Below are 15,506 nucleotides of genomic sequence, written 5' to 3' on the forward strand. Positions count from 1 at the left end.
AACGGGATCAGCGGCGGATTGGCTAAAAATTTCGGCCCGGGAAATTACCGTATGACCGGCCCACCATAATAATAATAATAATTTTCCATAAAAGTCTCCTTTATTCATGGATTAAATACTCGTAGAATTGTTTACATCACGTTTACACTGGGTTTTTATCACAATCTTACAATTAAATACAATATACTTAAATACATTATTTTTATAAAATAATTTTTAATCCAAGTACATCGGCCCAGTGGTATAATACGACTACCGGCCCACCGGGAACTTTCCCGGTATCCCGGTGGACCAATCCGCCGCTGAACGAGATCCAACGTCGGAACGAAATCAATCGAACCGAAATCGATTTCTATCCCAGTATTCCAATAGCCGTTAAAACGTTGTTAACCGTTTGTATAAGCTTTATACACCATGGTTACGATTTGTTTTGTACAATCTCATATGTACCGACAGTGTACGCATCGAGTACGATGTCTCCGATTTTATACTAATTGTTATAATTGTTTTTTTCTTTCTACTATTCATCCTTCGATCAAAAAATAATTGTGTTTTGTAACGTACATACATAATGCATTATGGAAATCGGGATATGAATAAATTTCATCATACTCAGGTTTATATCGTATTATCTCTATAACGTATTTGTATTTGTATTGTATTTGTCTTAGTCGTCTATTTTTATTACTCTGTTTCCTATTTAGTTTTCAACATCTCGAAAAATTCAATTCTACTTTTCTATTATACGCTAAATTTGCCTTTGTAACATATTTACGTGAACTGTTATTAACTTTCCTATACACCCGAGGAATTTGTTATCTACTTATGTACCAAAACGACAAATAAACCCTTATGGAGTGAATTTCAGTAATGATGCATTTTTTCAGTATTTTAACAAAGAATTGATAGTTTTAGAAAACAACGTGTACTTAGCAATAGCTTCAGCTGTGTATTTTTAAAATTGTGAAAGATCAAACGGACTTTATATATTCTTTATAAAAAACACTAATAATCTATGCAAGAAAGGCTTAACGGTGGCGGCGAAGACTCTTGGAGAGTCATAAAGCCAAGAAGAAGAAGAAGAAGAAAAAATAATCTAAGTCAATCGTTATTACGTTCCAAGTATATAGAAAGCTAAAATATATAATATGATATAAAGACACAAGTTTCTAAAAAAATGTATAAAATACTAAATAAATACTGATCAAATTCATATCATATACCTATTAGTTACAGTAACCTAATTAATTTGTTAGTAGTAAACTATAGACCTGTTTCAAAAATTACTATAGTAATACTATAGTATTTACTAGTATACTAGTAGCTTACTAATTAAATAAGGTACACATTTCATAAGCATTTTATATTTATTTCTTTGAAACGATTTTTTTTTCTAATAATTGGAGTATGAACATTTTTCCTATTTACTGTAGGTAATCTAAAACAGGAAAAGTTCTTGATTCATAAAAAACTATATAAATACCAGTCTTTCTATTGTAGTTTTTAACATTTATAAATTATAATATAATACTATTAAGAACAATTTAATTTTCCAGAGCCAACATGTATTAATCACAATACTATATAGTATAAATAAATAACAAGAAAGTTATCTTCGATTTTTATAAAAATTATTATTTCAATAAATTAAAATTAAATAAACACAAAAACTTTGATATTAATGGTATGTAAAACGATGTATATAATTGCTATTAACTTTTAAACTAATTCACAGGTAATCAAAAAATATATATAAGTATAACAACGAATAGTACCTAACTAACAACTAATAATAACAAATATGTTTCGAACAGCATGAGTCTTTCAGACTTTTTGTTTGGAACACATGTATTAAACGAAGAAAAAGGTAAAATTATAGATTATTTAAACTTTAGTGACTAAAGGCATATTTTCAGCAAAAAGTTGTTCAAATGGAAAATAAAATCCGCGAGGGAATACTAAAAAAAATTAGTAACAAGAAAAAATCCCATTCAAAATCCATTACAATACACCTATATACTTACCTCATTACACAGCACACATTGATAGACCTATGTTTAATCTATAACTTTTAAGCAAGACAATTTATGTAAATCGACGACAAGATGTTGTCAGAATACGAATGGTTAAAATTAATATTTCTGTGATGATAAATAATAATAATGATTACTGTAATACGAGCGTGAAGTGAATAGAATCGAATATAATGAACACACCGACGCAACTGTAGTAGCGCAGCATAATGGAGATGGCACCGCGCGCCACCGATTATCGAAACTCGTAAACGCGCGTCAACATAATTGTTTCAAGTTCGGTGAATTGCGTCCCCGATATTTCTTTCAAGTAGAAGAACTGCATTCCCTCTAAGGAATACAACATCTCTAAAATAGCGTCTTCATTCTTATCCCAATAACTCATCGGAGCGCATAAGTAATAAATAATAATTTGCGACGTCTTTTTTAGGCGAGCACCGAGTGACAGACTCACGAATCATTGGCCGGAGCTCATAGAATATTTTTAGATATATACTTCTTTTTCTCTTTTTTTTCTAATGAGAGAAATTAAATGTGTATATATATGAATTGTATGCCGTATAGCTTACTCGAAAGTTAATTTTAATTTAAGAATCTATTTCAAATTGATTTCCGAGAAAGCTATACGACAAAAACTCGGATAAATAGATAATTTGAAACATTGCATGCGGGTATGAGGAGCGATTATTAAGAAATAATGAAAGACGAGGGCGCAATCACTCCCGTGACAAACGATATTTAAAACTTTTAACAAAAACTTCATCTGTAGAAGTTACCGAAGCTCGTGCACCGCAGTGACCTATGTATAACAATAAATATAACAGCGACATATTGTGTAAAATGTAGTGAACTATATCGCCAAGCATCGATGGCCTTAGCCCATGCTCGTTTCTCCACTACGGAGGACGAAGAAAAGAAAAAACAAAACTTGGACAGAGTTCGTGTGTGGTATCGAAACATGGAGGGTGTTCGTTTTTTGATTAAAATTATTACAAAAATCGGACAGAAAAGTAAGAAAAATAATTGGCCACGGCCGATATTTATTTCAACAAATTATGATTATTATTTATAATGGTAATTTATAGGTCCGTATTGGAGTTGTTTATCGACGCTGGGAAATCACATCCACGGAGTGCAAAAAGATTCGTACATTGAATGGAAATCAAGGATCAACACCCGAAAACCAAAATTTTAGGTATTATAACTGGTATTACATCAATTCACGATACCGACAACTGATTCGTGATGTTATTGTATTTTACTTTTACAAATGTACGCATTTTTTCTAATACTTTCGGAAATGAATGAGAACACGGTCCCACAACTTGAAGTCATAGTTCATAACACGACAGAACTTTTATAATCAAACCACGTGCTATATTCGTAGTTGACAGGTGTAAATATAAATCCGTTAAAACTTTAATAACAATATTTCGTACTTCAGTTTTAAATGAATTGATTCCTTAACACCTACATTCAACGTGATTTACCAGTTGCCCACTCAATGATATCCATCTTGTCAAAAACCGTTCCACAGACATTTACTATGTTTTCCCGAAATTTGTTATTAATCTAAACACCGTATAGTGACTGTTTTATATATTTATATATCATCGGTCGCTCGTCCATTTTAAACATGACCTCGGTTAAATTTCGTATTATTACACGATTGTTCGTTAAAGTAAATGGTTTCGACAGTTTTTCGATGACTGATTTGTGAGAATAGAAACTCAATAACATCGTGCCTGATCGACACGACTGCACACCGCAACGAAGATGACTAATATTTGTTCTGTAACTATTATGGCTCACGTGATTGAACAGTAATGTACAATTTACAAAACAGTTACTTCCATGAATAAAAAAATCGGAAACAAATTTAATTTCAATTCAACCGATTCACTAACTCTTCGGATTTAGATTGGTAGGTACAAAATATATACCTGTACGCCCGACAGCTGATCGTACCGGGCGGTATGTATACATAATATGGGTATATTTAATATCCGTTATCTGATGCAGATTTTGTGAATAAATATATTGCCCTGGAGAGGTTTTGGATTTTTTTTTCTGTACAGCTACCAAGTGCCCGAACATTATTTAAAAAATGAAAAACTATTTGGACGGGCCCAAGGTGACCGAAGTCTTTCATTATAAAACACGTACACATACATATAAGTCTAGTCGAGTGTGTATACAAATAAATATACATGCGTACGCGTGTGTCGCCTTCGTCCATATTCTTTATGGAGCATAAAGGGAGCCATCGTCATGAGTCAGCGTGTGTATGACCTTTATCATAATATAAGAAATAAATAATAATAAGAAAAAGAATCGACCGAAATCCTTTTTTACTCGTTTCGTTTTGGTCTTTCTACGTTTAATGAACGGCCTGCCAAGTCGCTGTATACACTGCAGCAGCGCCTTGAATGTCATTATTTATTCTATTTCTTTCTCCTCTCTTTTTCTCTCACTCCCTCCCGCTCCCTTCTCACCTCTATCATTCTCTTTCTTCTGTAAACCCGTGGTTACGTAAGTACTGTACATTGTGGGACTCGGTTATCCTCATTAGCTGTGATGGAAATGCATTCTCTCTTCATACAATGCCATAAAATGCAGTACTTATATACATGTAAAATAACTTCTCGCCCCCGACGGTTGATGGATGATTTAAGAAACTATCACTGTTTTCTATTATTTACTCAAATGATTTTTGATAAATAATTATATTAAATTATTATGTCCCTCGTTGATAAGTTTTTATCGAATAAACATATATATACGGCTACAGAAATATAGAAGTACATATTTTAATGTAAATCAAAATAATTATTTGTATATCTATATAAAATATGCTTTCTCTTACTTAATTGTATTGCCAATTTTTGTTTCAATATGTAGTGTACTCTATTATATATCTGTACATATCAAACACTTCTCAGGATGTGGATCACTTTCCTATATCTTTAAAAGTAATTATTCTTAATATGTTCGACGATTAAATTTGATACTCTATTTTATTTTTTGTTAGTTAATTTTTAACTTCTAAAAGTCTTTTTTCTCTTTTCCCCACATTTTCAACTGTCTGTTCCAACTTTGATAAGATTAATCTTTAAATCACTTCTTTAAGAAGAATTTTCGATAAAAACACTTTTTTTTTTTTTATTAATAAATGTATTAATATATATATACATTTTTTTATTTTTATTATTTTTGTCATTGTAGTGTATTTTACATACTATATTTTAAACTATTTTCTATGATCTTTGTTCGTAATGTTTAGGTACATTTATTTTGTATTAAATCTCATGAATTTAATATATGATTCAATGTAAATATATGCAACCTGTATAAATACGTAACTATGTATAATTTTTATATTGCAGAATCACACGTCTTAACGGGCGTATTATATGTTATTATACGTACCGGATCGCGTAAACAGTGAAAAAACCGTCGAGAAGAACCATCTCCTCTTTTGAATCAAAACACAAGACTGTACCGAATCGAGGGTATCGTCCTTACAGCTCGTCACCTCGAGCTTGGTAATAACGTTTTATGGTCATACCATTATCGGGTAACCGTTGTTGCCGCGTTGTCATAACACATACGCTAAAATAATATAACCGTTCGCGGTAGATCGTCTGTGTGTTTTGCATTTTTCGTTTTGAAAATTCCTCGACGCCGTGCACGTTTTTCCGTAGCGCCACAATAGTCCGCCGAACATTGTTACACGCGGATGCAGCGTGCGCCGTCCGCGTAAAACGTCAAACCGGCCGACGTCGCCAAACGTGCCCCGGAGCTTATAACGTTCGTTATACCCGTTGCACCCTACACGCGCGATCGGCGCCCATTTGTCGAACGCTGTACGCGGCGGACAATAGGCGCAAATTTGGTTTCACGGCCAATTTATTCCGTGTCGGACATGAATCAATGGTCGCTCGCTGGTGTGCGCGCGCACAGCATTTGTTCGTCGATCGATCGGACAATTACGATCATTTTGGTGTTTGTCGACATCGGGAAAACTGTTTAAACTGCATAAGTGGCCGGTGAAAGCGAAACACGATTATTGCGCGCGCGCGCGCGTGTGTGTGTAGCATACCTTTGTACGCTTATGGACGAATGTAAATTCTCGATTACCATAATTACCGAACTGGAAAATTGTTAGCAAATATGTGTGTTTTGATTTTTATTCCAAACAGCGATTGAATATTTTCCGATTAGTTTTCGCGATGAATATAATCTCACGAAACCGTGCAAATATAGATATGCACATAGTTTCTAGTATGTGTACGGCGTTCGCGCGTAGTTTGACGACAAGACACGCTTGAATATTCCTTACGAGTTACGTAGTCGTGATTTTCATTTTTGGTCGATTATGAAACTTAATTTTTGCTACAATGGCTTCCGAGACGTTTCGGTAGTATTGTCAAACATGTCCAATACGATTTGTTGAAAAACATGATTATTTCTCATGTGCACGTGTACTTAAGTTAATATTGTATGCTTGTGTACGCGAATTACCTACTATTTCAAACACGCGTGCGCACGCGATGATAAATTTACCGTACAGAAGTAAACTCATTGTGCGAAACGTTATAGATTACGATATGATAAGCTCCTAAATCCAGTTTCCCAATCCATTGTATCAAAACTACTGACGTAAATGAGTCCTTACTATCGCACATCGAGTTTTCATTACATAAATAATAGCGTTAATATCGCATATAGAGGCGCACATATGCGGTCTCGAACATAATACGTGGTCTTAAAGATTTTCATAGTTTTATGTACTCATTGTAATGCACGTGTTGCGCAATTCGGTTGCAAATCCATCAAGATAATACTTCCATATTACAATATATGTATTAGACACGCATACAGGCGGTTATTTATTTTTTGGGGGGGGGGATTACCTTCTTCGTAATGATTGGGGCTTAAATAATTTACAATAAAGTGTATATCGTATACCTTGATTCGTGGTTATAACAGGAGAGCGATCGCACCTAACTCTACCAAATCACGTGCCTGATATATATATATATATACACCTGTTCATGTGAATATTGCCCCGTGTTAAATTAATCGCAAACACATTTGAATTACTATGATTTGCAGTAGGAACATAAAGCATGTATTTTTTTGTTACGTCGAATTCGAAAAACTGTCCTCGGACGGACTTGATACAGGATGCTAACACATATCCGGAAATAAATATCCGGTTATATCAAGCGCGAAAGTTTTATTTGAACAGTACAATTATATTTTGTACGTAAACATATAGGCTGTTCACGTTTTAACTCGTTATAATTAATAGTTAAAATATTCAAAATGCATGCATATCATTTTATCTTAACCTTAAATTAAAGTAAACGATAATTTAACGCAAATGAGATAAATAAAAATAAATAAATAAATATGGTTAAGATTCCTGATTAAAACAAAAACTTAATTAATATTTGGTTCGTTAAGAAAAATATTTTATAGAACATTATTACAATTCATCATTACAATTCAATACTGAAAATAAAATATTTTATGCATTTAATTATACTTTTCATAGTATTTAACAAAGTGATTTATTTACAGGCATTAAAAATGATCTAATGTATGCTATTAATGATAATGAAATGTAGTATTTTAAATAAGTCACATACGTATATAAGAATAAGCGTCATTTCATTTGATTCTACTGTTTACGATATTATTAGAAATAAATGAGACAGCAAAATAATTATACACCTATACAGCGTTCCGTCTTTTAAGTATATATTAGCGTGAACAGTGGTTTAATAATAAAATGAGTCCTCATTAAATTTATTTTGGTGAAGAGTTAAAACATTCTCGTGTCTTAAACAAATACTACTCACAGAGTGAGTAAAAAATATACAAATTACGTTACAGTAAAAAAAAAAAAGTTATAACAGTATACCCGTATTAAATCTGTTTTACATTAAATCTTAAAAATAGCTACAAAATTACAAATATTTACCAAAATTAACTTATTACAGTATAAGTAAATTTAATTTATCGTTATAATAATAATAATTATTATTATTATTATTATAATTATTTATTATTGATAATTATTATTTTTGAAATTATTTCAATAATTGTTTTATATAATGGAACATACATATTATACACAATACACATTGAAACTGTTACGCCTTTACTAAAAGAAACCAAAACTAAAGCAACCTTTTTATTCTAAACAGGGAAAATATAGATGTTTATCTAAATCATTACATTGTCTTTCGTCGTAAATGGATAATTATAAATATTAATCAGAGCATAAGTATATACGTACAGCTTAAAACAGTTCATGTGGCATCCCATAACACAATGCGACTAAATAATTTATATACTAGTGTAGATTGTCCTAATTTATTTCAATATATTAAAAAAATTTGCTTTATTTTAGTAGTTAGTACAAAAAACTTATAAATATATTAAAATATAAGATTTTTATTTTTCATTTAACAAATCAATATCAAGTTAACAATAGTCAAGTTTTTGGTAATTATTCCACTCTTTAAAAAATATAATATTATTTTTGTAATACAACGGCTTTTTTAAAATTTTTAACGACACTTTTTAAAGACTATTAATTCAAATAATATATAGGTTTACATAAACGTTACAACATTTTGTTCAATTATCATTTAAGAATATTTATGAATATTATTTTTGTAAATTAATCGAAAATACTAACGATATTTATTGATTTTTGATGAAGTTATAAATTTATTTAACATTAACTAATTAAACCAACCTAGAAAATAATAATACAAAGGAAGCAAAATACCCATAAACGGTAATTTTCATTACCATAAATGGATAATATATCGTCATGCCACAGTAAAAAATTTTCAAATATTTATATATATTTCTAATGCATTACTCTATATACATAAATATATAACCCGATTGGTAAATGTTCATTCAAAAAAACCTACAATTGTTTGGAGCATTGAAGTTTATTTAAAAATAAAATTACATTTATTCTCTATATTTTCCCTTTAAACTATTGAATAATGCATTATTTTTTAACTTTTTTTGGTTCTTAATTTATATTATGCTGTATATAGGATTAATACAATTATTTTTAATTAGAGTAACTGCTATTCGCTTATTATTGTTTACTCGACAGTCAATAATTTCACTGTTATCATATTATATTGCTGTGAATATCATCACAGAGTATATTAAATATTTTGAAGTATAATTAACAATTAAAACATATATTATTGTACGCATGCACATTTGTGGGAAATTATATAACGTAGAGTAACACTCCGTTTTGAAACTAAAATCAAATCCACGCTTACAATTTACAACCATAATCGCTATAGTTACCTACTTTATAGTTTTCAAAAGGCATTCCGATTGATTTTAGAAAATATTTACTACCTAAGCTAGTAATTAATTTTTCTAAATATTATATGTGTACATAAAAAATTTGATATTATTTTTAATTGAATGAGAACTACGTTAATATGAGAAATATGGTATTTTTCTACTTTAATTTTTCGAAATTTCTGATCGATTTTTATAAAGACAACGTTCCGTTGAATATAGTATAACTGATTGTCTGGCCATGCGTACACTAAGCAGACAGCTGACTCAAGCACTGTACCCATATCTTACTAATCCCTAGAGCGATTAATCCAAATACGCGATTCGTGGCACACTGTTTATCCTCGGAGTAGACGGAATCGCTCTCTGCTTGGCGCATCGTTAAAGTCTTTGTGTATAGTACCGAGCCGTTATGTCACGGAAATCCTAAAATTAACCAATTTTACGCGCACAATGTCACCATCTTTGACATCCAACGGGATATATAGGTCCATTGTTGCCAAACGGTACTTCTCGTCTACATCTTTGTCAGATCAGTCACACGAGCGCTCGTGCTACAGCGGTCAGATAGGAGTAGTGCCCGAGGGGGCCGCAGCCGAATCACGACCCAGACAACCGGTTCCCAGAGACAAACGACCGGTTTTATTTGTCCATTATTTTTATAATTATTATTATTATCATCGGGAGACCAACTTAGGTTAACGTATACGTATCATAGCCATCGGAAATTGTCAAAGTTCAAGTTTCCTCCCCCACATCACGTGCTATCCGATCCCGAAAAATGAATCACCGTGCTTATTGTCCATACGCGTAGGGTCTAATAGTTATTTAAGTAGCTATTTTACGTATGTACTCACCTTAGGTTTGTGTTTTCTTTGTCTTTCTTTCTCTCTCTCTCTCAATCTCTATCTCTCTTTCCCTCTGTCTATGTCTTCGTCGTTGTGCGGATGTATGCGCGCGCGTTATAATTATATAGACGTACGATCAGACTTGTCTCGACCAGTTGATCGTGTGGGACTCGTGTGTCGTTTTGCAAATGTTTTGATGCATTTTGCGATTCGATTACACCTGCACGGCACAGTGGTGGTCGTAGAGAGAAGGGAAAAAACACCCCGTGCGTGAAATATTCAATTTATTGTTACGGAGAACGAAAACGCGACAGCGGGCATGTCCACCGTGCGGACCAATGAATCGTGTACTGCCGGTTCGCGGACCGAATCGTGTACCTAGCTAGTGTACGCGTAAACTGCACAAGTGAACGGGTTGTTGAACACTTGTTGCCGGTGAAAGCCGGAGTGGGGCCGACCGATCGCCGCTTCTGATACAGGTCTGTTCGTGCGGTTTGATGCACAATAGCGTCATCTTGTGGTGTCGAAAAGTTCTCGTTTTCCTTTTTCATCTTGAACACACATGCATGTACGTACATTTTGTATGTATTTTTGTGTACAACATGCCGCAAAAGTGGTTTCAGTATAATACGACCACGTAAAAGAACAAAGATCCCGGGGATCTGTAACGTAATACATCTGATCGATATTTTCTCTGCGTTCGCTTCCACAATCGACTTTTTTTCTTTTTTTTTTGGTTTTAAATAAATCGTGAAACGTATATATTCATCGACAAACTGCAGGCACAAGTATAATCATTACATTACCAGTGACCGCACAAAGAAATTATCTTGATGAAACCTTCGGATTAATTTTGACTACCGAATTTCCGATCAGTGTTTTCAGCAATTATTTATTTTTCTAATGATCAACGTTTTAATTGTTTACGAATGTATACCTGTATCGAAAACCTAGAAATTCTAATACATTTTGATTTGTTATTATGCATGAATTAAATTGGGCTTATAATTATGAATCACAGAATCTATTTAACATTCTAGTTTATGACTTAAAAACTATAAAGAAATTTCATTCAAAATTACGATTTTAAACGAAAAGAGCATTAAAAAAAAGTCATAATTGTGATTTAGTAAAACATTATACAGCAGTTTATTAGGTACTTAAAGTATTAGTTATTTATATGACTGTATGTTACCTAATATACAATTTGTTATTACAAATAAATAAACAAAAGAAACGGTCACAAATCAGTAAGTTTCATTTCAATATAAATGTAACATATATATATACCATATAATAAATTCATTCGTATTGTTGTTGGGTAAAACACTGTTGGTTGGTACTATTCTTACTGACAATCTGAATATCTGATAGTGTTATATTACATACAATTTGCATGTAAGTATTTCAAAAATGATACGATTTCTTGGTGAAAGGATCTTAATGCCATTTTATTATGTAACATCCATTATAAAATTACGTGCGAGTCTGATGAAACAATAAAATAAAGCGATATTTATGGTATATGCGCTCTACTGCTGGGATAAACTTCTTTTAAGAAGACATAATGAATATGATTGTACATATTTTTTTTTTTTATCACAAAGGTCAAGTTTGAAGTTCAAGGACAATAGTTTTTTTTATGCTTTATTACAGTGATATGTAAATCAGTTGTTCTAATAATAAATATATTAAATATTATCAAGGTAATTACCACGTACCTATCTAACTTTTATGTATATAAAAACAAAACCTCTATGTATACTTCACGTTTCTGAAATTTGCGAATCCTATGGAACTATATTTGAAGTCAGGGCCGGCGAGAAATTTTGAGAGTCCTGGGGCTGATCGGTTCCAGATCCCCATTACTTACACTTATTTGGCCAAGATAAACATACTACTTGCACATACTCTAGTACAGCGGTTCTTAAACTTTTTTGATCGCGAAGCCTTTGAGATGCTAAAAAAATTTACAGAGCCCCAAAAACCAGAATACCAATTTTACAATTAAAAAAAAATTATGGAATTATACAATTATTGCAGTCTTGTAAAAAACAAAATTACATTTTACATTGTAGGATGTGACATGGGCACGAGAAATAATGTGTTCTCGAAACTAACGTTATGATAGCAGCTACGAGTATCTGCGATAACACATAGGTAACATTAAATCAATCGTAGACAATTATATTTCATATTTCTTGTTTTGAGTTTTGAATGTTCGATTAAAAAAAAAAAAATAGAACCAACAAAATAAAATATTATTGTCTTAGAATTTAGTTACTAAAATAAAATAATATTCTAGAAATAAGTAAAAGTATGTATTGTATTGATAAGTATTTAGTTTGTTTCTACAATTTAACTTGTTTAGTTGTATGTTAGTCTTTAACGGTTAGAGTCTAACCTAATGGGATTTGTAAATTCAATAAAATTTGCATATAAAAATGAACAACGCTATAGACTCGCGTTACAGTAAAAAAGTTTGTTGAAGGTTGTTTTCCAAAATTAAAAAAAAAAAATACTACTTGGCGAATTTGAAATCGAAAACAAAGCTATCATCTTCATATACCGACAATATTGCTAACGAACAGGTAATATTATAATATTAAGAATATTTAATTATTAATACGTGATAATTTCTCAACAATGTGCGATCGCCGTCGTAAATAAAAATATTGTTGTACTTTACGGATGCCGGCGGTTGCATGGCAGTCAACGTCTTAAGAAGAAGACAATAGAAATACTGTAGCTTAACTCGAAGGTAATCAAATAAAAATAAGAAAGACATATTATATTAAATGTTAATACTTGATGTATATTTTATTTTTATTTTAAAATTCTGTAGTTTCTGTGATTTTAGATTGTTATCGTAAACCGTAGATATACGAGTAGGAATTCGTAATGTGGATGATAAGCGTTCGATTGCGGTGGCGCGATAACAAAATACACTAACGTTAATATACTTCTCACACATTGATACAGCTCAAATATTAATGTTATGCGAAATGCTTAACTATTACTCATTAAATCATGCTATGCTCCAACCTCCATGTATATTCTTCGTCGGCAATAGTTCAAAATTGTATAGATAGGTTTTGTGAACTATTTGTTTCGATTACCAATAAACTAAATCTTAGATTTATTAGCACTATCAATTTTGGATTTTATATCTCGATGGTATTCGACGGATCTAATTAGTTATTATATCTAATGAATCTGTTTTGGTACATAGTGTATTATTGAATTGCAGTTGATGTACAATTTTTTTTGCCCGTAATTCAATTTTTAACTATGACTTTATAAATGAATAAATATTCGATGGAGACATATTTGAAGCGATTTAAGCCTGAAAATAAAAATTCATGTACAATTATTATTAATTTATTATGCAATCAATTAAATATTATATATTAACGCCTGATTACAGAAATTGTGGCTCTTAAACCTTGAATAATAACTTACACCAAATTACTTGAACAGTTCAAATTCATCTGTTTATATTTTCAAATTTAATCGAATATATTTTACACTTCATTTATCATGGATATTTTTATGACCTGACGATAGTAAATTAATTTTTAGTAATTACCTTATTATGCCTTGAACAAGGTCTACATACTGTTTTAAACGAAAAATGATTTACTCAACGCTTATCTAAAGTCAACGAAATGTCGTGAACACTATCAACCTTCGGTCAGTACATAAATAAATTTTAGTTTACTCATGAACTGGCACAATCAGCATCGATACTCGAAAGTAACTTTTATGCATATTGTGATAAGTCTACAAATACGAGTAATAATTCATATGGTCATATGAATTATACAGTTCTTAAAAAGTAATTTCTTAAAATCATATTTTACTTACAACTTATTATTCTTTTCTACGGTGAATTAAAAATTTGATTTACAAAAATATTATGATGAATTCTTTATATTTCATCATTTGTGCAGAAATGTACTGCGTCTAACAAACAAACTTGTTTTTAACAACAATGTTTCTATCGACATTTCGTAAAATTGCTTGACTAAATTAGAAACGCAGTAATTTTTTGAGTGGTCGACCCGAGAGTACAATAGCAAACTGAGCAATAGCCATTCGTACTGGAGTTACTCGATATATTTGAATTTATAGAGTTTGGAAAAATGAATCGCCTAACCAAAACTTTTTCAATCATTTATCTGAGATGACAACATATCTCAACGTTTTAAAAATGTTAAATAATTTTTAATAAAATGTTTGTGTATACAATAGTAGTAGTTTATAATTCTTATAGTGTTATGTTAGAATAGCAAAACTATGGGTGTGCGCACGGGGGGAAGTGTACCGGTGCACCCCCTGAAACGTTGTAAATGAAGACCAACAATTTAAGTCTAAAAATAAGGAACCTGGATTTTAAATAATTTTGTTGAAATTAATTTAATTGTATTCTTAAATATTTGGTAAAAAATCAATTATATTTCGAAATAGAAAAAATAAAACTCAATTTTTTAAATTCTCTTGCAAAAACTTATTATGATAGTATAACAGCTACAATTGACTGCAAAATTACAAATCGTAAATAACTGAAGAAAATACATGAAACTCAAGGAAAACATATTCATTGGGACTAAAGAAGGGCCTACATTAGGATAGTACTCATTCGAGTCACTAAAGAATGTTATTAAAGTAATTGAGTACTAAATTGCGTTAAGTAAGTGTCCATACACAGTACAATAATATGATTAGTACTAATGTAATAACTAGGTTGGTCATCGCTATCAGCACTAGTCACAAAGTATATTTTTTCAATTCTATCAATGTATTTTATTATTTTTAACTTTTTTTATAACGTTAGCTGTTGTTGTTTTTTGAATTAAAAATGTGTTTAGAAGTTTGTAGTATAAATTTGTATAGATACCTATAGCCTATAGCATTGATTCTTAATCTTTTCTTGGTCATGGACTTCTTTAAAGCATAAAATATAATCACGGACCCCCTTCAAAAAAAAAATATATATATACATAATTTTTATTATACGGTGACGGGTAAACAGAAGTGATAGGTTTCCATATTAAATTGAAATGCTCGTTAGATTGTATTGCCATGTTATATTATTTTACGATTACGATAACTTTATATGGCATATAAGATTGTCGTAATCTAAGTTGTATATTTAAAAACATTGTTGTCTTTCACGTGACTTTCAAATGTTTCAACAATTATAATTATCTTAAAAACGCTATCTAATCATATTTATTTTTGGCTTATTTCAAAAAAACTCATA

At 31.1% G+C, this 15,506-nt stretch overlaps 1 protein-coding gene across 1 annotated transcript in view; it reads right to left on the reverse strand.

The window, feature by feature from the left end:
• LOC112679294 overlaps positions 1 to 10,663 on the reverse strand; it is a 32,681-nt gene extending 22,018 nt beyond the window's left edge. Inside the window, exon 1 of the mRNA XM_025549042.1 lies at positions 10,250 to 10,663. The gene's annotated coding sequence lies outside the window, so the exon portion shown is untranslated. The remainder of the gene's footprint in view (positions 1 to 10,249) is intronic.
• Between the last annotated feature and the right edge of the window lie 4,843 nt (positions 10,664 to 15,506).

The sequence above is a fragment of the Sipha flava genome, unplaced genomic scaffold (assembly GCF_003268045.1).
Source record: "Sipha flava isolate LNK unplaced genomic scaffold, YSA_version1 134_pilon_pilon, whole genome shotgun sequence".
Taxonomy (NCBI): domain Eukaryota; kingdom Metazoa; phylum Arthropoda; class Insecta; order Hemiptera; family Aphididae; genus Sipha; species Sipha flava.